General features: G+C 39.1%; 1 protein-coding gene across 3 annotated transcripts in view; it reads right to left on the bottom strand.

The window, feature by feature from the left end:
* Window positions 1-23,808, bottom strand: part of LOC140910468 (uncharacterized) — a 109,397-nt gene that overhangs the window by 26,364 nt on the left and 59,225 nt on the right. The window lies entirely within an intron of this gene.

Genomic DNA, 23,808 nt, shown 5'->3' with positions numbered 1-23,808 from the left:
GACAGACAATTCTAAAGTAAACTGTGGTTTGTTTAATGCAAATAATTGTTATCCTTTTCATGAATATTATAGAATTGTGAACAACTTTTGCTCTTTATTTTTAGAATGACTGATACCATACATACATAGCATTGGTAAATTATAGCCATACGCCACAGGGAAATGTTTTACTGGTTAATTTTTACCTAGAAATCAATTAGTAAAGCATTAGTAAGAAGAGTCCTTAAGGTATGTCTGCACTGCAGCTGGGAGCAAGCTTGCCAGCCCGGGTTCATGCTAGCATGCTAAATATAGCGGGGTAGATATTAGGTGCAGGGGGTAGGGTGGGTCCAAGCTTGGGTGGATAAGCCTGAGTCTCCATCTGTGTCCCAATGTCCACACGATTACTTTTACTGTGCTAGGGCAAGTCCTACTAGCACAAATCTGCCTACCTGGGCTCAGAGGCTTGCTTCTAGCTGCAGTGTAGACATACCTTTAAAGAACTGTGAAAAGCAACATGTGCTTTGGTAGATTAATTTTGAAGGCATGCAGCAGTGTATTTCAACTTAGTCTTTACATGACAGCATCCTCTGAAGAACATTTAGAGAAATATGAGCACCTTTCAAATCTCTAATTGCTTCCAAAAGAAAGCTAGTACACCATTTTTAGACAGCTAAGCTTTCAGTTTGGAACTTCAGTTACTTCTAGCACATTAGCTGAAGTTGATTTCTATGTAGTTATAATTTAGGACTCCTGTGACAATGCCATCCCTAAGTCTCAATGATATTTACTATTAAGAATTCATGGATTCCAAGATTACAATGCCAGAAGGGAGCACTGCAATCATCTAACCTGACATCCTATATCATACTGGCCCCATGACATCCATGAATTAATATGTTTGAATTACAGTAGTTAAAAAAAAAATCCAATCTTAATTTAAAAATTGCCTGTGATGGAGAATCCACCACAAGTCTTGGTGTTAACCATTCCAATGGTTTATTATATTCACTGTTAAAAATTGTGCCTTATTTCTAGTCAATGTGTCTAGCTTCAACTTCCAGCCATTGGATTTTATTATATTTTTGTCTGCTAGATTGAACATCCCATTATCAGTTTTGTTCCCCATGTTGGTACTTACAGACTAATCAAATCACCCCTTATCCTTCTTTTGGTTAAACTAAACAGATTGAGCTCCTGGAGTTTATCACTATAAGGCAAGTTTTCCTATCTGCAAATCATTCTTGTGGCTTTTCTCTGAACCCTCTCCATTTATCAACAGCCAACTTCAACTGTGGACACCAGAACTAAACACTGTATTCCAGCAGCAGTCACACCAGTGCCACATACACAGGTAATATTACCTCCTTACTTCCACTCAGCATTCCCCAGTTTATATATGCAAGGATAACACCAACCCTTTCGGCCACCGCATAGCGCCGGGAGCTTATGTTCAGCTGATTGTCCCCAAGGACCCCACATCTTTTTCACAGTCACTGCTTCCCGAGGTAGAGTCCCCTACCCTATAAGTATGGCCTAAGTTCTTTTTTCCTAGATGTATAATTTTACATTTGGTCACTGTAAAATGCATATTGTTTGCTTCTACCCAGCTTGCCAAACAATCTAGATTGCTTTATATCAGTTACCAGTACCCTTCATTATTTACGACTCATTCCAAACTTAGTCATCTGCAACCTTTATCAGTGATGATTTTGTGGTTTTTTTTCCAGGTCATTGATAATTAATCAAAAATGTTAAATAGCTGGGGGCCAAGAACCAATACCTGCAGAACCCTAACAGAAACACACCTGATGATTCCCTGTTACAAATACAGTTTGATTTAGCTGCCTCCTGAGCTGCCTCTTTAGCACAGAGTGACAAAAATATATCCTCTATTTAGATCTGTTAACTGATCCATCATGAAGTGCTGATCCCATACAGGATCAGCTTTCTTAAATATGGAACAAGCTCATCCTCAAGTAAGTCTCTTGGAATAAAGCACTGTTGTTCTGAACATGTGAGATATTAGTGCTTTAAAGTGCTGAAGCGCTGCCAACAGACCTTCTTAATTAAATTCCTTTACAACTTCAATAGCTCTTTTATCTAGATCACCATGTGTAACGAGCCCCACAAGGTAAACCTCATCTAGTTTTTCAGCAACTTGCAGTTGTAAATCAGCATCAAGCAAAGTCTGGAAATGCTCAGAATGGGTAAAGGTAGCAGAAGTATCCATTGGCTTTCCAGTACCACTCCCATTAACATGTTCAGTAGCCATGTTTCCGGATATATGTTGGTGTGGGGGGAAATGCCAGGCAAAACAGGCTCAGGGTGCAGCTGGCATTTCAGAGTGCTGAGGAGCTGCCCACTGTGCACCCTCTGTGTGGCAGACAGTGTTCTCCAGCTCGAGTAAAATGGCTGCCACTCAAGTGTTCATGTTGCTGCTGGCACCAACTCCAGCCCCTTCCTCTCAGCACAGAGGGAGGATGTGTGTATTTCCTGTGGAGATAGGAAAGGTCTTTTCTACAGTTCTACAATCCCTTCATGAAATCATTAACCCTTATTTGCAATAAACACAGCTCAATTCAGAATTGAATTCAGCTGTTTCACAAAAGTCTGTTCAAAGGATGGTAGTTTGATGGTTCTCAGTGATAAAAGCTTTGTTGTAACTACACTGTGTGTCATACCCAGTCTGATCAGCACTTGATGAATACAGTAAAACTGAATTTTTAAGAAGCACCTCACCCCGACTTGGAGATAATTCAAGGAATCAATCTCTTTACCTATTCATAATACTAAAGAGTCATCATGTGATGTGTAGTACATTTTAACTTGCAAAACCTGTTGTGTAAATTTGACTAAAAGCAGCTCAGCAGTAGCCACTCATTTGTTTTACACAAGCTTCAAATTTGGTGTATTTTGAATAAAACTCATCTAAGTATTTAATTTTGACTCAAATGCATTATCTTTCGTTTATTTCTTCTAAGACTCTACTTCCTATTTATTTGTATTATAGCTAAGGAGCATGTTGTAGCAGATGGATATATGTCTATATTAAATTGTAATCTGCAAATGACAATGAAACTGCCATTTTGAAGCATGTGACCTACATTTTGAGTGTATAATTAACTGCCTAGTGCTACAAAGAACAGAACCAAGGACAGCTTATAATGCATGACACCTCTCTGAAGGGCTAACACAGGAGATCAACTGTGATTGTTTCCCAGTCAAGAGATTCACCCCGGTTTTGCCAAAGAGCTAGGCTGGAGGAAAGGGGTTTTTGCAGTTCAGACTCTGTGGGAGCTTGGTCTTCCTGGCTAACGAGCTGCAGCAGATCAGTTGGTCACATGGCAAAGGGGACAGAATCTTTATTTAAAGGCAGGATCTGCTCCAGACTCTCTCTTTCACTGTCTGACCATCACCTGCCAACAGAACTGCAGGAGGCAGGAAATACTTTCCTGACACACTGACTGGTCTAGGACTCACAAGAAGAAGTGAACATAAACTCAGGAGACAGAGCATTTAGGCTTCTGTAGTTTTTCTTACAGATTTGTATGCTTTAAAGCAGGGGTGGGCTAACCACAGCCTGTGGGCCAGATCTGGCCCCTAGGGCTTTGGATCCGGCCAGCGGGATTGTCCCTCATGGTGCCGCAGGCCCCGCACCCCCCCTCAGAAGTGGCCGGCACCATGTCCATGCGGACCGGGGCGTGGGAGAGGGCGCAACAGAGGGCTCCATGAATTGCCCTTGCCTCCAGGCACCGCCCCCCGCAGCTCCCATTGGACAAGAATGGGGAACCACACCCAATGGGAGCTTTGGAAAAGGTACCTGGAGGCACGGCCAGGGCAGTGTGAGGAGCCCTGTGATCCTCCCCCCACCAGGGGCCATTGTGCTGGCTTCTTCCCAGAGAGCGCAGCATGAGGCCAGGGCGGGCAGGCAGGGAGCCTGCTCTGGCCCCGGTGTATGCCGCTGCCACCCTGGAGCTGCTTTAGGTAAGCGGAGCCAGGCCAGAGCCCGAACCCCTCCTGCACCCCCCCAACTGCCTGCACCCCTCCTACACCCCAACCCCCTGCCCTGAGCCCCCTGCTGCATCCTGCATCCCCGCACACCCTGTCCTGAGCCCCCTGTTGCACCCCACACCCCTCCTGCACCACAACCCCCTGCCCTGAGCTCCCTCCCGCAGTCCACACCCCTCCTCCACCCCTTCCCTGAACCCCTCCTCTGCCCCAATCCCTTGCCCTGAGCCCGTTCCTGCACACCACACCTCTCCTACACCCCACACTCCCTCCTGCACCCCAACCCCCTGCCCCACATACAATTTCCCTACCCTGATATGGCTCTCTGCCCAAAAAGTTTGCCCACCCCTGCTTTAAAAGTAAAATTTACTGTGCTGCAGAAACTAGTGTATGAAGCCTGTGTTCCCTGCTTTACCTGCCATGCAGCCCTCAAGGAGTTAAACTATAAACTGCAGAGCCCCTGGTGAGGTGGACCTTTGGGAGCAGCATGCATAAGCGATTGGAAAGGCTGCGGGGAGGGGTTCAGCGGGTAGTTGGACTGTGAAGTCCCATGTCCTAAGGTAGCATGTCAGGTAAGGAATCTAGAGCCCAAAGCCTGCTTTGGAGGCCCAGAGCTAGAAACAGTGACAGACTCTGCCTAGACCCCACTGGTTTAGAAGCATGTGGGTTTCAAAGGTTGGGTCCAATTACATCACACCAAGCAGCCAGATCTGTAACATGCATTTTATTATTATTTTAAACAATTAGGGTAAGGGACTAGGCTGAGTGACTCCATGGAGGAGATGATATTGGCACTCAGAAAAACAATGTCTAACCGCCGTTTAAAATTCAAAAATTGTTTATTCTTCGCAATAGCAATGACAACAATGTTAATCTACCATATAAAAAGAATCTATAAACTATCATCTCAATCCTGCAATCTGTTCCATGAAGGCAGACCTGTGAGTATATGTACGACTATTACCTTTCATGGGACTCTTTACCAGTACAAGAGTCTGTCCACACAGATCAGGTTGCAGGATCAGGACCTCCAAGTACAGTTTATTTAAAAGCAGCAGTTATGACTGACCATTGTTTGCCAAGGTACTACTTATGTAATTGGCCACCAAGAAAAGTTTGCCTTTTCTATTACTGTATTGAATGTTCATGGCAGTTTAAAATTTTTTAAAAAGTCATCCATTGATAGACTCAGCTGTGTTATTCTACACTTTATAACTGTGGCTCTCATGCGGAGCCCAGCGCACTTGATTAAGAACATATCTCTGTATGACGGACCCATATTACAGATGGTAATTTGAAGTGTAGGTAATATAAGCTATTACATATAGGGTGATTTCTACCTGAGGCCAGTTTACAACAGCTGCTACTGGCTCGGCTTCTTGGTGATGCACATACAAATCCAACTAGCCAGCTGAGAGGGCTCTAGTAACTGGATATGTATGTCCTATCTAGTGGTTGACAAAGATAGCAAGCTTTTGAAGAATACCTGATAAGGGTTTTGATGTTAGAAACAACCTGAAGGGTTAAGGCCTATTATTTATTTCACTATAAAATTACATTGTGCAATGTGAAGTTTTATTAAAAATATATATTATATCTTCACTAAAATGAATTTAAAGTATATTGCATAAAGAAGTAGAATTAGCAGGCAGCATGTGAAGCAGTTTCTTACTTATATTATATTTAAACTTGCTTGGAAGATCCAATTTAGATACAGTTCTATACATATATTTGTCCTATGTTCCGTCAAAAGCAGTGGCTGGCTATTGTAGTCACTCTTAAAATACAGAAGAATGACAGCTATGTTACTGCACAAGACTTGGTTAAGACTTTTTCAAGATGGCAAGAATATCACTTGTGTTTGAGAGCTATCTGCATTTAATAATCTCTACACACAGCAGAGTTTAAATTAATTTACTTTATCAACCTATCTTTGGATTGTCATATGGACAATTTCCTGGTAGGATAATTTGTGATTAAGGATACCAGATTTTGCTCTGAAATAAATGTTAACTTCCTGAAAAGTCTACAAAGAAAACTTTTCACTAGCATGCTCTCAGACAATTTCATTTGACTTTCTATAACCAAGTAGTTGTCTAACCATCAAAGAGAATAACTGATCAGAGGGCAACAAAGTATTCTCACACCTTGGAACTAAGAGCTCCTGCTATTCCAAAATTGTCTGCTACACTGGTTTTGCAACGTTCAACCTACACACTGCATCCTTTTCTATCACCAAGCCTGTCTCAGTAGGCATTGTAGAATAGAACTGCACAGCTAATCTACAAATCCAGATTTTAAAGATTTATTTATTTTAATCCTGGAATCTCCATAGCCATTATTTATACTAACACTAATGAATATTTACCTGGAAGAATTTACTTTACATATAAACTAATATTTAAATAAAAGATTAGATTATAATTATTAGGAAGAGAAGCCAAGTCTTAAACAGATAATGGTTTATGACTGATGATTTATTTTTTTAATTGCAGCAGCACCCACCAACTGCAATCAGGATTAAGATCTCATTGAGAGAGCACTTAAACACATGGGAACAGTCTGTCCTCCTTCCAAAGATCTTATCTTTAAAAAAAAAAAAAAGAGAGACATTTAGAAAAAGGATACATCTAGAGCTGTTCAGACCTTCCCAGTTGCTCAGTAGCCCAAGATCCCAGGCTCCCTGGCAGGCCACTGGCTTACTGACCCAGAGCCCGGGTTCCCAGCACAGCTGGGCACAGAACAGTTAATTCCAATTCTTGGAGAATTTTACAAAAAAAAAAAAAGGAAGAAAGCTTTTTATTCTAATTCAGTACAAAACTAAATTTCAAATGGAATGCCTGTTCTTTATCCAACTCTAGATACAACAGAGAAGCAGAGAGATGGTTAGCAAATATCATGTACTCCCTCCCATATTGTAGAAGCAGTAGGAAGGGAGTGCGTCAACAGGGGGGAAAGTAGGAAAGAAAAGGTTTTGGTACCGGGGGAGAAAGGAGGGAAGTGCAATTAGGCAAAGGGGACAGGAGGAAGGAAATGTGGAAAGGTACAGAAATGAGAAGGGCTCAGAGCAAAGAACTAGTCAGAACAGTATGTGCAAAGTTCAAACTGACAAAAGCTGAGTCTGTTGCCAACACCATTTGTAATCCAGGGGGTTCTGAAGATATTAAAGGTATGCCCCATCTGGGCATTATGCTCTACTTTTGGGGACAGGGTACTTTACTCTCAGGGCTGTGTCTGTCCTGGTAGTCCAGGTTTTCTTCCCAGAGACCATGTGGCTGGGGGAAGGGAAGCCACTTGGGGCCTTGTGTCCTGGAGATGGGGGTCACCTATTCAGGCCCAGGTCTAGGGAGATGAGGGGGAAAAGAGAGGCTCCAACTTGGACTGTGACCCTGCCTCACTGGCGCTCTGCTGACTCCTGACCGCTTAGCAGGGAGTAAGGTGATGGGGGAAGCCCTTTCCTCTCGTGTGGGGAAGGAGAGGAGAGAAGATCAGAGACAAAAGCAGAGAATTAGACATCTAATCAGCTAACCTAATTATTTATCAACCTGCCACCACCTCCAAAATACAGATTGTTGATTACTCTAATAGTTTTTTCCCACTTCAGTATTTTCACATACAACAAGTCATCAGTCATGCTCATGGATGCCTGGTGATCATTAATAAAATGCTTCCCAGATGCAGTCTCCTGGTCATTCATCTCAGTCTGAATACTACTTGCTGGTCAAAATGTCACTGCAGAAAATATCCATTTCCAGTTCCACATTAGGAGGCATAAATATAGAACAGTCAAGTGTGGGCTACAGGTGAAGTTCCTCTGATCCTCCACCCTTTGTACAGTAAGTTACTGTGATCAAAGAGAGGAGTGTTTCCCAAAGTGTAGTATGTGCCTCTTATCCAGGGGGGCACGAAGGCCTCGCCAGGGTGCATGGATAGGCCTCTCAACTGTTGTGAAGAAAACCTTGAACATCTGACTCGAGCATAAGTGATGCAGCAACATCTGCCTGTTTGCAGAGTCTGAAAAATAGCTTAGAGGTATGAATTGGCCCATTTGTTTTAATGGGTGCTAATTCAAATGTCAGTGATTATATTTTAAATAGCAACATTTTAAACTATTTCACTCCAGTCGAAACATGTAAGACTTTAGTAGAAGTGTGATTTTGCAAAAACCCTACACAGTCTCCTTTAGTGACTGCTTATTTGGGGAAGGATTTTAATGTCACACAATAGGGCTGAAAGGACATGACTGGTTTCATTTTCCCAGAGGGATGCTCAGCTTTCAAAGTTTGCGAAACACTGGGGAAGAGGTTTGAAGGGTGGAGAAGAAAGTTACAAGAAGCTGATCTATTGATAACTTTAGAACAGTATGCTCTGTGAGTATTTAATTGGAAAGTACAAAGTCAACTAATCCCATGCATTCCTGTCAGTTCTGTCTTGTCAATTACTATCTCCATTCAATCCCAATTAAAGGACTTTGCAGTCTTCCTTTTAGGCAAGAAGAAAACCAAGTGCTCTTCCTCTCCATAACCCACTTCACTAATTCCAATTTCTTACTTGCCAAATGATTGAGTTTCTCTATGTCCTTCTTGACTTCTTCCCACCATATCAATGTATGCAATAATGTCCGTACTTGACCTTATCTTTACTCTGCATTAGCCAACATACTTTCCCATGTCCACATTCCTGCCCATCTCAATTACTGCAATTCTCTATTTGCTGGTTTCCCTAACTTTCTTTGAACCAAACTCCAGCATATCTAGAAAATAATTAACAACATTGTCTTGAAAACCCAGAGATCATTTCACTTTGGCCAAAAGTTTCAGACAAGTTAGGCCCCTAAATCTATATTTAGGCACCTTAACTAAATTGCATGTTTGCAGAAATGTCAGACACCCACAAACCCCACTGAAGTTAGTAAGAGCTTCATGTGTACAGCATCTTTGAATATCAGGCTACTTATATTTAGGTGCCTCAGTATTGATTTAGGAGCCTAACTTTAGGCATCCAAATTTGAAGATGTTGGCCTTCAGTCCCTACTGACCTTCATGGAATTTCATACTCCCTCAAGAATATAGTTCTTTATCTGCTTATGTTTGTTCAATTCCTTGCACAATCTCACCTTATCCTCTGGCTTCATCACTCCCTCTAGCCTACTTTCAATTTCCTCATCCATCTTTCCACTTATTGATGGAGCCTGAAGCCAATATTGTCCCTTTTCCAGAGAACAACCCCTCAACAAACTCTGTCTCAATATCTTAATCTAAAAAGCCACATCTCATCTGTCTGATTTTGGCTTATTGCCTTCAGTTCCTACCCTCTTTAATTTACTTTGTCAGTATATAAGCTTTGGTTATTAATGACTACATAAATATCAATTTATATTTTGTGCAAATCTGTATTTTGCAACAGAATAAGGTATTTTTCAATACTTAAATGGCAGGTATTAGACCACAACATTGCATTATTTTGTAAAATGCTTTAAGGCTAAAAATAGTTATACACAGAAACAATGCTTTGAACAGTTAACATTTCACAGCAGACTGAAACTTCACAGGGTCTCACAGTGTAGCCATGGCTCTTGCCATGCTGACTTACCTTTTTTTGATCTAACATTCCTCCTCCTTCATATTTCCCGTGGAAGCAAAGAGGCTGAAACAAATGTTACCAATGAACTTGCAGCACATTTTGGGGACTGACATTCCTTTGTAACGAACTGGTTTTGAAGCATTATCTTTTTAAATTACCAAGCTACAGGAATCTGAAATCCTATGTTCTGCAGTGAACAGCACTTATGTTATAATAATACTGTACAGCACATAAGTATAATCTTTGTTTATTGAGATCAATTATATGTTCTTAATTATTCTATTCATTTCCTCTACATTCAGCAGATAAAACATCCTGTGGGATATTATCCTCTAACCAACGTGGGGACTGGAGTAAACTTACAACTAGGACATTTCTTGAAGTGTCTTCCAACACACTTAGGAGATCAGTCATAATATTTACATATACTCAAGCACTTTGAAATCTCAAGCTGTATTAACCAGCTGTCATTTTGGTGTCAAACTCCGGTCACTTTAATGTGAAATAAGGGTCAGCACTTGATTTTTTGCTATTAGTAAAGTATTTCTTAGCTACTGAACTTTTATTAAACCACAAAACTAGAAGGAGAGCCTAATACGTGCAAAAAGTTGTTGCTCTCACCAACAGAAGTTGGTCCAATAAAAGATATTACCTCAGCCACCTTGTCTCGCTAATATCCTGGGACCAACAGGGCTACCACAACATTGCATACAATAATGTGCCATACGGACACTCTTAAAAGCTCTACAGTGCCATTTTGTTAGTGCTAGTATATGAACAAGAAAACAATTCAGACTAAAAACAAAAACAAAACAAAAAGAAACCAACCACAATTATTTAACTGTTAATGGTCTGACTTAAAATCACTATGAAGACATTTTCAATTAATACTAAAAACCTGTCTTTGTCCTTTTAACCATATTTTCAGAGGTCTCAAATAAAAGCTATTGTTCTCAATTCCATAATTACTGGGTGAATTTCTATAGCCTGTGTTATGCAGAAGATCAGGCCAGATGGCCATTAGCTATTCTGGCTTAAAAATTTATGAATCTATGATCATAGCCTCTAATAATGTCATCACTAAATTTCCATGTATATCAAAATTCTGATATGTACTTGCAAACTACATCTTTTTGCTACTGCTGGATAGCCATCAAATTACACATTTTTGCATGTGCTTAATATCCCTTAGACTGAAAAATTTGTGACTATATTTACATTTTTGGCTTTGATAGTTTCATCTTAAAACACTATGCCCCTAGGCCACCCAGGAATTCAACTAACACTGGGAGAATCACTAAGAAGCTACTTAAGATCTCAATTCAGAAAAGAATCCCTGTTCAGGAAGAACACTTAAGTATGTGCTTAGGCTTAACTTAACTTTAAGCAGATGCTTAATTCCTCCTGAAGTCTTAGCAGAGGCTCTCTACTGGGACTAAACACTATACAGTCTTGAAATTAAAAAATATTTTGTTTTGTAAAAAGAAACTAATACTAGAAATATTTAGATGAAATGTAAAATATTTTGTGAAAACATTTTTTTGTTTTTTAACATCCCCCTGCCTTTTTTGTAACCCAAATATTACAATACTGTATTTAAATGCATGAAGACAAGTAAGTGAAGTTGCTAGAAATTATTTTTAAAAATGAAACTGACTGGTCTCTCTTAATTTAAAAAGCAGAGGGAAAAAGAAGGAATAACCAAAGAACACGTGGTAAAAAGTAAGACAGGGTTTTAAAAAAGTTCTTTCAGGTTTAATAATCTCGGGTGTTAACAGTGGTTTTGTCTTTATAAACAACTTTTTGTTTGACAGCAGCCTTTTAATCTCAATAAGATCAGCCTCATTCAAATCAAATCCGAGCCAGTGTATAAACTAGTAAACTAAAGCTAATGCTCAACAAAAGTGTGCAATAAAGAAGCTTCCTTTTCAACAGAGAAAAAGGAACAACAAACCATTGTCTAACTTCGTCAATATATCACCTATCCACAGGTTGTAATTTCATACTTTTCACTGAGCTCAGAAAGAATCTAAAATTTAATTTTGACAATGTGAAATTAAAATTTGTATTTAGGTAGCTTTACTGAGAGTATGTTTGCATCTGCAAACACTCTCTTTAAAGAAACACTAGGCTTTAAAAATAAAGATTAGGAAGAATATGTTAGGAATTAGCTCTGTAGATTTTAATGCACTCACTTTTCATTATGGAGGTATACATTTTTAAAAGGTGCTGCTCTCCCAACATTATCTTTGACAGATCTAACACCTTTTATTTATTATAAAGCATAGGAACACATACACAAGCAAATTCCAGCACACAGACAACATTCCTATAGCTTCTTCTCAGACACTGGTTTTTGCTATGGAATTCCACTCTCCGTTCCAAATCAGCATAACTACTTATGGAACACTTGTCTTATTTTAAAAGTCTTTCTATACTGATTTTCAAAACAAACAGTGTAAACCACCAGAGAAGAGAAAAAGTTTATTTCAATAATCACTGATCAGAAAGTACAGTGATTTTCTCGGTTATGATTATCCATATTTATTGTCCCCCTAAATCAGTGTGTAGCTACATACTACATCCAAAATCAAGCACTCAAAAGTTAGGAATCACCAGAACTAAAGGGAGCAAAATTTTCACAGAGAGCAAAAAGCACATTGCCGACACTTGGTAGTCCCACTGCCAAATTCTAAATCCGTGCTCCAGAACATGAAGGCTTTGGAGCGTCCCAACAAACCTGTTGTAAGAATTTTTAAAATAGATAAGGCAACAAACTTTCCCCTAATCTTGACCTCAGAAACGTCTCCCAAAAATTCAACTTTAGGCAAATACCCAGCTTCAAAAATTTTGACCTGAGTGGTTTACACATTTGACAAATTTATAAAAAAATTGAAAACAGAATCCTAAATTAAAAGTGTTGGGCTAACTAGAGGTGTCACTAGCTGCACTGCCTAGAATTTATACTACTCTCATCACTGTGTTATCTCAAATAAGAAGCACAGTCAGTCTAGTGTTAGGAAAGAGGAATGGGAATCTACAATTCTGATTTCTATTCCTCATTCTTGCACGGACTCTGTATTATCAGAGAAAGCCATTTATAAAACTGAAATAAGACATTCCTAGCTCATCAGATGTTGCAATGCTTAGCTTGTTTGCAAAGCACTTTATGAAGAAAAGTGCTATAAGTAAAAAGTATTAGTTAGACACACAAGTGTGCGTGTGCACACACACTATAACATAATGTCAACCTGCTGAGCAGGTGGGAAAAAGAAGAAAAAAAGAACACTTTTCCAATTACCTTTCCTTTTGAACATCTGGTACTGACTAAATCAGTACACTCTCTCTGTGTCTCCTACAAAGCTTATTCTCTAAATGTGAAAAAAGAAACAGGAAGAAAAGCTTCAAATTCACACAAAAATCACCTTTGAGTTTAATAATGTAACTTTTTCTTCTTTTTGGACCCAAAGGTTACCTTATTTGTTACCTTTTTCAGTAATCTTTCAGCAGACCTGACATCTAGAAAATATATCATTTATTTGCAAGTATTACTGTAGCCATTGCTCCTCCTCCTGTCATATAAGACTAAGTTTCCTTCACTTGGTTTGTTACCTTTTTCAGTAAACTTTCAGCAGAACTGACATCTAGAAAATATATCGTTTATTTGCAAGTATTACTGTAGCCATTGCTCCTCCTCCTGTCATATAAGACTAAGTTTCCTTCACTTGGTTTATATCACAGGATTCTAGTCTGGGTTTAATATATGGAGTGAAATCCTTTCCCCCATTGGAGTCAATGATAAAACTCCCATTGACTTCAATGGGACCAGGATTTCACTAATGGACTTTAAATCCTTAATTTGTTTTATCACATGCTGCATTTAAATTGTTGCCCTGGTTCCGCAGACAATAACCCATTGCTAGTCTCTGCTGTTTAAAGGAATTAAGTCCCGTCCCTCTTCAGATACCAGTTCTCTTTTGATATCAAAGTTCAGTAGAGTGCAGGTAAGAGATTTTTCCCATGAAGGATGAAATATCACCTCTCTGCTTTATTTTCAGGCACTCCTAAGATTCCAACATTACCTCTGTGGATTTGACACTCAGACTTCTTCCCGAGTCTCTTTTCTTCCACCTAGCTATTTTAAAACAGCCCCTTGAAAATGGTTGATGCTTTAGTACTTTTGTATTTTGAGACTAATCATTTTCCCAATCTACTAACTTGGGCTGAAACACCCTCTATTTTCCCCTGTAAAGCTGTGCAGTCATTTTGCATTATAACATTTTAAAAATCATTAAAGAAATAAAACATTTCTTTACTAGAATTTTATTTGATTAAAGTGGTTATCAGCAACAAACAGCTGGAGTTAGGCAGGTGAATGATTGAAAGTGTGAGGTCTAGGCCTTAAGGTAACAGCTCTTGGTTAGGTATCTGAAAACTTAAAATCAGAGTGTTTTCAAGAACATAGTATCTACACAGGAGAGTGGAATGTGAATGTATATTCTTATCAAGGAAATAATTCATTTGAAAGTGGCATCAAGCCAAAACTGTGGAGCTAAACACACCCACATTTTGAAAATGTTTCAAATCTGGATATAGATGCAAATGGCCCTATCTTCGCAATGAGTTAACCAAACTCTTGGATTCTAGAGTCTGCGCTTCTTTGTAAGTGAACTACAATGCCTAGGATCAAGAGCCTCTCGAGTAAACAATACCAGCTACACTAATTGCTGCTTGGGTCTACCCAATGCCCAGCACACCTGCCTTTTCAAAGCACCATATATAATTACGTAAGCAACTGCAAATAAAAAAAACCACAGAAATTAAAATCCTCTACAAACTAGAACATCACTATATAAATTCAATAGTGTCATCTTAAAAAAATTATTTTGCATTGAAGAGATTTTTTCAGATTTATTCCAGTGTTGCAAACATTTAAAAAAAGACTAAACTAGCACAGTACAGAGTATACTATTTCTATTACTGTAGTTCCTAGAAGCCCTAGTCACGAATATTAACATGTGCCTTACAGCAAGTCTTTTTCTAACACACTGACGTCTTGTTCTTAGCTGCAGTTAAACAATTAATTGCTTTGAGGTCTTACCAGATGGTCATAATGCACTGTTAACAAAAACAGAAATAGAGAGCACATCTCAAATAAATCGAATCTGGAAGCGATAATGTCTGAAGATGTGCCTTGCCGAAGCAATAGTCTTTACGCAGATGTGTAATAAAAGCTTTCACATACTTTAAAATAGATCTCTCTACACATACCGGTGATCACTAAGCAAACCAAAACCACAGTAGAAACTCTAAATGGTAAAACCTTCTGTTAGATTAAAAAAAAATAATAATAAAATCCTGTCAAATCTAACAGAAAACTAACAATTATTATCTTTACAACATCCAAAGGTTTTAGGCTATTCACAGTAGAAACATAAAGTCATGGTCCCTGACCCAGAGAGCTTACAGACTAAGTTTAGATGTGCCAAGTGGGAACAACACACTAGGGAGGCGATAAGGTGAAGAAATAAAAGCAGGGCTGTCAAGGTATTAAAAAAAATTAATTGCAATTAATCGCAGTCTTAAATCTCATGGTTAAATAATAGAATACTATTTAAATATTTTTGGATGTTTTCACATATATTGATTTCAATTACAACACAGAATACCAAGTATACAGTGCTCGCTTTATATTATTTTATTACAAATATTGCACTGTAAAAAGACATAGTATTTCAATTCACCTCATACAAGTACTGTAGTGCAATCTCTATCATGAAAGTCCAACTTACAAATGTAGAATTATTATTTTTACAGAACTCCCTTCAGCTGAGTAAGCCCTTGTTAATTTTGTTTTCAGTTAATTGCAGGCATTAACTGTGATTAATAGACAGCCCTAAATAAAAGACATTCCTACTTTATCCAAATGAACTCAATACCATTCACACATCAACTGGAAATCTTACCACATTCTCCTTTGTTCTTTTGGTTATTAAATGTGTGCCCCAAGGACTTTTCGTGAAGAAATTTAGCAATATCTGAATCTTCCTTATGAGCTGCCAAAATGTCTTCTCATGGAATAGGCTTTATAGTGGATTAAACGCCCACGGAGAATTCTTCCATTGCCAAAGCATCAGTAGCAGTTGTTGTCCATCACCAAAGATGCTGATGACAAGCATCATGTCTTGTGAGTACGATCGTGGCTAAAAAGGCCAATGCGTAAGTGGCAGTCCTTTCCCACATTGAGTGTGTATGTAGCTTGATACAACTAAGGGATCAATCTGTGCCTGCTGAATCCAATACTGTTTACAATTCAACCTCAGTGCCTCAAGATCCATATGGTGATTAATTTTGAACTGAGTAACCCCATCATTGACTGCTGCTCATCAGTGTGATCTGTTGCTAACAACTCCCAGCAGTTGGCATCAATATAGCACTGCTTCAAGTTACATTTCAATGTGTTCTTGAAGCATGTCTTCTGGCCATCTCCTATGAAGTTACCTACTTTCAGCTTATTGTATGGCAATAGCTTTGGCATTCTGGTGTCATCCATCCTCAACGCATGACCAGCTTAATGTCATTGTGATGCAAACAGCATGGCTTCAATCCCTGTGGAATGACCACGTTTCAGAGACTCATTATTAGTAACTTTATCCCACCATTTGATGCAGATGTCAGAAATTGACCTTATCTAGAAGCTTGATGTGATGCCTGGAGCAGATCCAAGTCTCGCACCCATCCAACAGATTGGACAATACAACCATTTTATAAACTTTTAGCTTTATTTGAAGCTTAATACCACATTGCTGCCAGTCTGCCAAATGATGAACTGGCTTTGTTGATGAAACCTGTCAACTTCTTGTCTATAGTAGTATCATTTGACAATGTGCTACCAAGATACCTCAACACTGTTACAGACTTCTGCTGTGTGTTGCTGATGGTGACATTTGGTTTTCTGTAGGGTTTCCATAGCGCAGTATGATAAATGACTTCTATCTTTCTCAGACTGATTGTCAGCCCGTACCTTTTTTTAGACTGTGTGAATCTGTCCGTAAACAATTGCATCTTTTCTTGAATATGTGCCTCTAGAGCACAGTCATTGGCACACAGCAGCTCATGAACTAAAGACCTCAAAGATATTCATAAAAGAGGACAACCTGTTCAGGTTGAATAATTTTCCAGAGGATCAGAAATGTATCCTGAAACTGGCATTCAGGTCTCTTATAGAAACATCAAGCATTGCTGCATAAAAGAGACTGAACATGACTGGAACCATTATGCAGCCCTGCTTAATACCATTAGTGACAGGGAATGGGTCAGACAGAAAACCATCTGCACAGACTCGTCCCGAGCATTCTCTCATAAAACAGTATCAGAAGGTTGGTAAATTTTTGGAACAACCAAAAATATGTAATAGTTAGAAAAGTCCAGGTCTGCTGAAGACAGTGTCACGGTCCTGTTACTGTTCTCTGCATTTTTCCTGCATCTGACAACCTCCCAATATCATGTCTGCCATTCCTCTTGTTGGCTTGAAATTATATTGTGACTCTGACAGCACATGGTTAGCAATGTTGCATAACAGACAATCAAAGAAATACTCTGGCCAGAACCTTTCCAGCAATCCAGAGTAATGAGATACCATGGTAGTTGCCACAGTTTGACTTTCTACCTTTCCTCCTGTATATAGTTACAATGGTGGTATATTTGAAGTCTTCTGGTACATCTTTAGTACTTCATATGCTGAGTCCATACAATCACCTCCATACTTTCTCTCTTTGGTGCATTCTGTCATTTTTCCATATCAAGGGACGTTCTGGATAAAGATCTACCTCCACATTAGGTTTCCTTGGATGATATTTAACTTTGAAATTAAAGCTAGTTCTGCAGCACAGTGGTGTGCTATCACGATCAGCCTTTCAGGATGAAAACATATGTTAAGGGGTTATTATGACTGTAAACCCTGAAGGATTGTGCATAGCAGAGGTAGTCACGAAATTTGTCAGCTACAGCCCATTTCAGAGATAGAAACTCTAGCTTTTTTGAATGAAGGTGAAATTCTTCTCATCTGCAGGTTTCAGAGTAACAGCCATGTTAGTCTGTATTCGCAAAAAGAAAAGGAATACTTGTGGCACCTTAGAGACTAACCAATTTATTTGAGCATGAGTTTTCGTGAGCTACAGCTCACTTCATCGGATGTGTACACTTGACCCATAACAAATGATTCTTAATTTAACTTCTTGACATTGTTCTAAGACTACATCTAGTCCTTTACTGGAAGCATCAATATGTAGGATGAAAGGCAAGCCAAAACTAGGATAGGACACTATTAGTGGCTGTATCAGGCAGTCAGTCAGCTGGTTTAAAAAACTCTTTGATGTTGCTCAGTCCATGTACTAACTGGCTGTTTGAAGGATATCTGGCTATACGCTTTCCCTTATCCTTTGCCACTGAAAGGCAGTAGGTGCATTTGTTAAACCAATGGGATACTAACCCATTCATACAAACCTCATGGTATAATGAAGGCTATGAGGTGGCAGTTTTGTTCAGCCATGAACAGAGAACCAAGATTTGCCTCATAGTCCATTCAGAACATTGTGGATTTGAGAGAGGAACTGTCTGTCTCATATGGTTTTGCTAGTTAATTCCCAAGAGTTGAAGCAGAATCTTAGACTACTATCCCTATTTCAGACACATGCCACGGGTGATGAATAGGAGGACTCTGACTTGGTGATCCATCCCCTGTTCAGGAAATCTTGCAGATATTCCTTTAACTCTTTATATAGTAGATAAGACACAGATGTAATATATATTACAGGCTTGTAGTTTGATATGCATATACAAACTAGGGATCCATCTCATGTCTCCAACAGCTCTAGAGAAGGCATGGTACTCCTCTTTCAGCATCTGCTGGGCCATTTCTCTTTGCATCTCTGATAAATGGCTGAGGATCACTGCTGGTTCAAACAGATCTCGATCCTCCACTCTGCTTAGAGGCTCTTCTCTTTGTTGACTTCTTTCTTGATCCTTGTACTTCTGTTTCTCTCTTTTGGCACTAATGCCACCTATAAGAGTTTTATTTGTTGAGTATCCATTGGAATTTCAGATTTAATCTGCTGTAAACTTCCCAGGACAGTTCATCTCTTCAAAATAATGTCACATTTTAAGTGGTTATTCACAAGGATATTTAACCAGCAAGATGATCCTTAAGGTATTTTGACTAGTGTCTCATATACGTCCAAATCCTCAAACCACTGAGCAACAGCATCTAGTTCAAACACTTCAGTTACATTTTCAGTACCCAGGCCTGCATGTTATATTAGTGGTTTTTCCTTTAGGGATAATGACATCCTTTCTCCCCCATTTTAACCATGCACAATTTGTCTGCATTGTTGTTTCTGATGGTACATCAAAAGTGGAAGCTCTTGTGAACAACATGAGGAAATACACATTTCACATTGTTAATAAGGCTAGATGCCTCATAAGGTGAATTGCAGCAATCATGTTTGACTATCTGCTCAATAACACTGTAGCCAATGACTACATTTGCTAATTTGTGTGGACTGACCAGCACAGAAATAGTCTAGATATCATAATTTTTGCTTAATTAAAACTGGACTTCAATCCACTCTTTGTAAGGGATTTGATTCTATTGGCTGCTTTAAAATCCCACCCATCTTCCATTTCCAATAATGTCAAGCTTTCTAAAGTGTGTTCATGGGAGATTACCATCTTACCCATTTACTCGAGACCAAGCATGCCTGTGCCCCAGTATCCCATAAGGCTTCAGTTTTACTTTATTGAGGAAATGTTGCCACACCTGAGATCTCTTTCCAAATAAATTACCTACTCTCTTTTGCTGCCTGGGTGTTAGATGCCAAATGCAGGCTACTCCTAGTAAATTAGTCTTAATACAATCTTAAGATCCAACTCAGTTTTGATAGGCTCAGATCAGTTTTCCCTCTAAAGAGTTTCTGAGGCTGAAACCTGGGCACACTGGCCTGATTACAGCTTCCATTATCTCTGCTTCAGGGTACCTCTTTTGAATCCCACTTTCAATATGACAGCTCAGACGAAACTCAGGCTTAATTTATTCCTTTTGCAGGGAGCTGTCAAAGTCTTTTTCAAAACCTGGTTCTGTTTTCTGGGGTGTGGGTGACAGATTTTTCATGGGGGGGGGGGCCTGGTTTTTAATTTCCTCCATGCTTTCCTGAAACTGCATCAAGCCATTTTAATTTTTCAGCATACTGTTTCTGAATTGTCCCTATTTTAATTGTGTCAGTTTGCTTCTCTTTTTCTATAGAACCGAGGACTAAAATTTGATTTTTTTAAACGCCAGCATCACAGACAATCCCTGATCATTCACCTGTTCCCAGAAGCGTCTACAGCAGCTTCTAGGCAGGTTCATATCTTGGTGAGGTCAGATTATTGCAATTCAACCTCTCCTTCCTGGTTCCGTAAATGTTAGGAAGTATGTGATCCACTGGTGAATGTGCTACAGGTCTTCCTCTGTGCCAAAGGCTCTGAGTTGCTATAACTCCCAACTAGAATCATAGAATAATATCAGGGTTGGAAGGGACCTCAGGAAGTCATCTAGTCCAACCCCCTGCGCAAAGCAGGACCAATCCCCAATTTTTGCCCCAGATCCCTAAATGGCCCCCTCAAGGATTGAACTCACAACCCTGGGTTTAGCAGGCCAATGCTCAAACCACTGAGCTATCCCACCTCCAAAGTGTTGGCATTCTAGCTAAAGCTGTAGCAGCTCATAATTTTAGCTCTGAAGGTCCCTGGTTCAATTGCCACTGTGTAGGACAAAAACCTACATTTTCCCTTCCCTTTTTTTGGAGTGGGTGGAGGTGGAGGTGGGGGGGTGGAGGGAAGAGAAAGAGGAGCAACTGGTCACCAGAGCTGACTTCTCTACCTTTTTTAACTGCACAGGGTGCTAGCAAGGATTTACTTTGCTCCTCAGAGCAGCAGAGAGAACCTCGTTTGTGGTCTGTGGGATGGAAAGAGGAACATGCTGTGGGGTGGAAAGAGGACACTTGTGTAATCTTGTTAGAGATAGAGCCTTAAATAGTCTCTAAAGCAGTTTCTGCTGCTTTAAGACAGTTTAGCAGTGGATACCCTTAGTCCTGTAGGTACCATAAAGCACTCAAGATCAACCAAGCAACTAATTCTAACCCATTCTCTGCATACACTGGACTGAGTGGGTCATTTTACTAAACATTTATATTAAAATTTTATTTTACATCCATAAGCAGCATGCAATAACTTGAAAAGTCACCCTTTTTACACACTTTTTAATCATAATTAAAACACATTCTGCCTGGCAGGAGAAAAAAAGAAAATTCTGAATTTGCATTGTTCTCAAATATGGTTTAGCAGCTGTTCTGCAGGTAATACAACATATTTCCTGCACACATACATTCTCCAGGATGTTGTAAAGGGTCAAATGTTTCTTTTATAAAGCAAAAAACAACAAAGTGATGGTCCACTCACATTGCTTAAGCTTCCATCCGATTTCTCTGCCTGTTTCTTTTCCAGTAGCTCTGGTAATGAAAGCTGTTAGGAGGCCCGCCAATCACCCTGACAATCACAGCTCACTGTTAATCTCAAGGATTTTGATAATATACACACTCTACCCTCCCTTCACTATCCTGGGTAACTCAGCATTCTGGCCTTTTTTATTCTTTGGAGAATTATTTGAAAGAAGAAACTGCAACATTATAAAACTCCAAGACTGCAACCTGCAAACAGGGTTTTCTTAGACAATAGCTTCTTTAGACGATGAGACTCAGATTAAGAATTTGGAAAGACAAGTACAACTGCATGAACTTGGTTTTATAAACATTAAATTATTTTAAAATCCAATCAGCCTTTCTTCATTCAATGAATAAAAGACAGAAAGGTATTGAGACAATGTATATAGTCTATTAGCTATGTTACATTGCTGGAAGTGATATTTCTTAGCTTTTCATTCCATTAAACAATGGAAACATTTAAACATTTGAAATAATGGAACTAAAGGGTGAGTTTGTGTCAGTTGTCAAGTCTGAATTCCTTATTTACAAAATTGTTTGTTTGAAGACTTTAATAATAAAGTAAATACAATATTTTCCCCCCAAAATAAAAAGTTACCTTATTTCTCTTTTTTTTTGGAAGCAAACTACATCTGCAAACTATTAATTATCCAATACTTGTAAAACCTTTTATATCATATATACGAATATTTCCTTACAAGTCCTGCACTGTGTTCCAACTGGCAGAAAAATATATTATTTGCAGACTGTGACCACACACTGACCCTGCCTCTGTAAACACAACTTTAATATCAACAAACACTGCATTACCCATATCTCCACACCACTGTAAAGGCAACAAGAAATTGTACAGTATATTCACATGCACAAATATCTAATTTTGAGTGTACTAAAAACTGAGATTGTATTAAATTCTTCAGTTGCAAAGTAAAAAAACAAACTTGGATCAATATTCCAGAGTTGTCATGAAAATAGAAATGTTCTGGGTTCAGCTCATGTAATTAAAGTTTAAAGATCCATGTATTCTGTAAATTTGATTTATTGCAAGTTACCTGGAAGTAACTGCAAAATTCAACAGATGTTTTGGATAAGCTCTATTTCTCACAGGTAAATCAGCATAACAGCAAAATCCTAAATTAATTAGTAAAAAAGTTTCTGCATTCTTTAACTAACATGAGCTGCCTGATTAGTCTTATTTCTGTTTTAATTAGCAGCCTAACTAGAACAGTATCAATACTAAAGAAAAAATCCACATACACCCACTGTTACTACATAATGGAATCTGAACTACCTGACTTTTAAATTCAGGTGGGAAAGGGAGGGTAGATTTTCAGTAAATAAAGCCCTATGTAAAAAAGAGTGCATCACTTTAAAGCTAGGAGTCTCTCCAGCATTTACAAAAATAGTAACATTTATAGGGTTCACTTGAGCTGCTTTTGAAAAGCAGCACTTCGGGGTTGGCTGGCATCAGTGGCAATTCATGTATACAGAGTGTTAGTATGCAAAGCACACAGCTATGGGTGCATGTATATTATACACACACACACGAGAGAGAGAGAGAGAGATTGACTAAATACGAATTGCGAACACAGCATAGGTTTTCTGTATTCACAATTCTTATTCAGTAGCAGCTTCAAGGAGTTCTGTACCACCCCTGTGACCCATATGCAGACTGCACAGTCAAGATCTGATAGAAGGAAAGCTACAGGGAGTGAGAGTGGGGTTTGGGGTGTTGGAGTCACTGCCCAAATCACAGGCTATGGTGACAGTAGAAGTGCTCAGAAGTGTTACTGTCTAACTTCCCCATGTAGACCCAAACTGTGGCTTGGGCAGTGAATCCTGGGTGGTGAATCCAGGGCCTCAAACTCCACTCAGAATCCCTGCAGCTTGCCTCCTATCAGACCTGGACTGCACAGTCTGTGGAGGAGGAGAAGCTGGAGGCCCTGGGGAAGTAAAAAGAAAGAGAAGGAGAAGAGCTACTTGTAACAATCCCATAGGCCAGGGGCTATTATGCCAACCATAGTTCATTCCAGATATGCCCTAAAGGCTGGGGAACAAGAAGGAGTTACTGCAGAGCTGGCTACTCTGGCTCTATACCAACCATGGATTCTCCCACACAGAGAAATCCTCAGCTACCCTTTTCAGAGCAGCTTCACAACCACTATGCACCACTCAGATGGTACAAAGAGTCCACAGGATAGGACGTGCCTGGCCCTTTTTGTTAATATTAGCACATATGATAAGAAAAATTAATCACAGATCTGTATACTAAAGTCAAAAGGGAATCCAATAAAAATTATAAATTAATACCAAGAATTTTCTAAGACAAGAGGATAACTAGGAGTGGAAATTTGCATAGTTTCAAAAAAGGTTCAGGTGGCCGCTGCATACCAATTACAAAATATGCTAAAAATATAATCTAAAATGTTATAGATCAGTGTCTTGCTGCCAGGATTTCTTGAAACTCAGTGCTCACGCTTAATGTGTAGGAATACATTAAATAACAAGTCAGTAAATAAAATTGCAGATGGACAGAAAAGATTGTTCCTATTACAAACATCCTGGAACTCCCAGTCATAAGAAATTAAACACACAACTGACTGTGGTTATAAGTATGTAAAGAAAGTTTCACATGACTACTATAAAAATTCATCTTTAAGAAACTATTTCCAATATATCCAGCATACACTGACAATGC

The sequence above is a fragment of the Lepidochelys kempii genome, chromosome 4 (genome assembly GCF_965140285.1).
Source record: "Lepidochelys kempii isolate rLepKem1 chromosome 4, rLepKem1.hap1, whole genome shotgun sequence".
NCBI classification, from domain to species: Eukaryota; Metazoa; Chordata; order Testudines; family Cheloniidae; genus Lepidochelys; species Lepidochelys kempii.
This window is presented reverse-complemented; position numbering and strand designations above follow the sequence as displayed.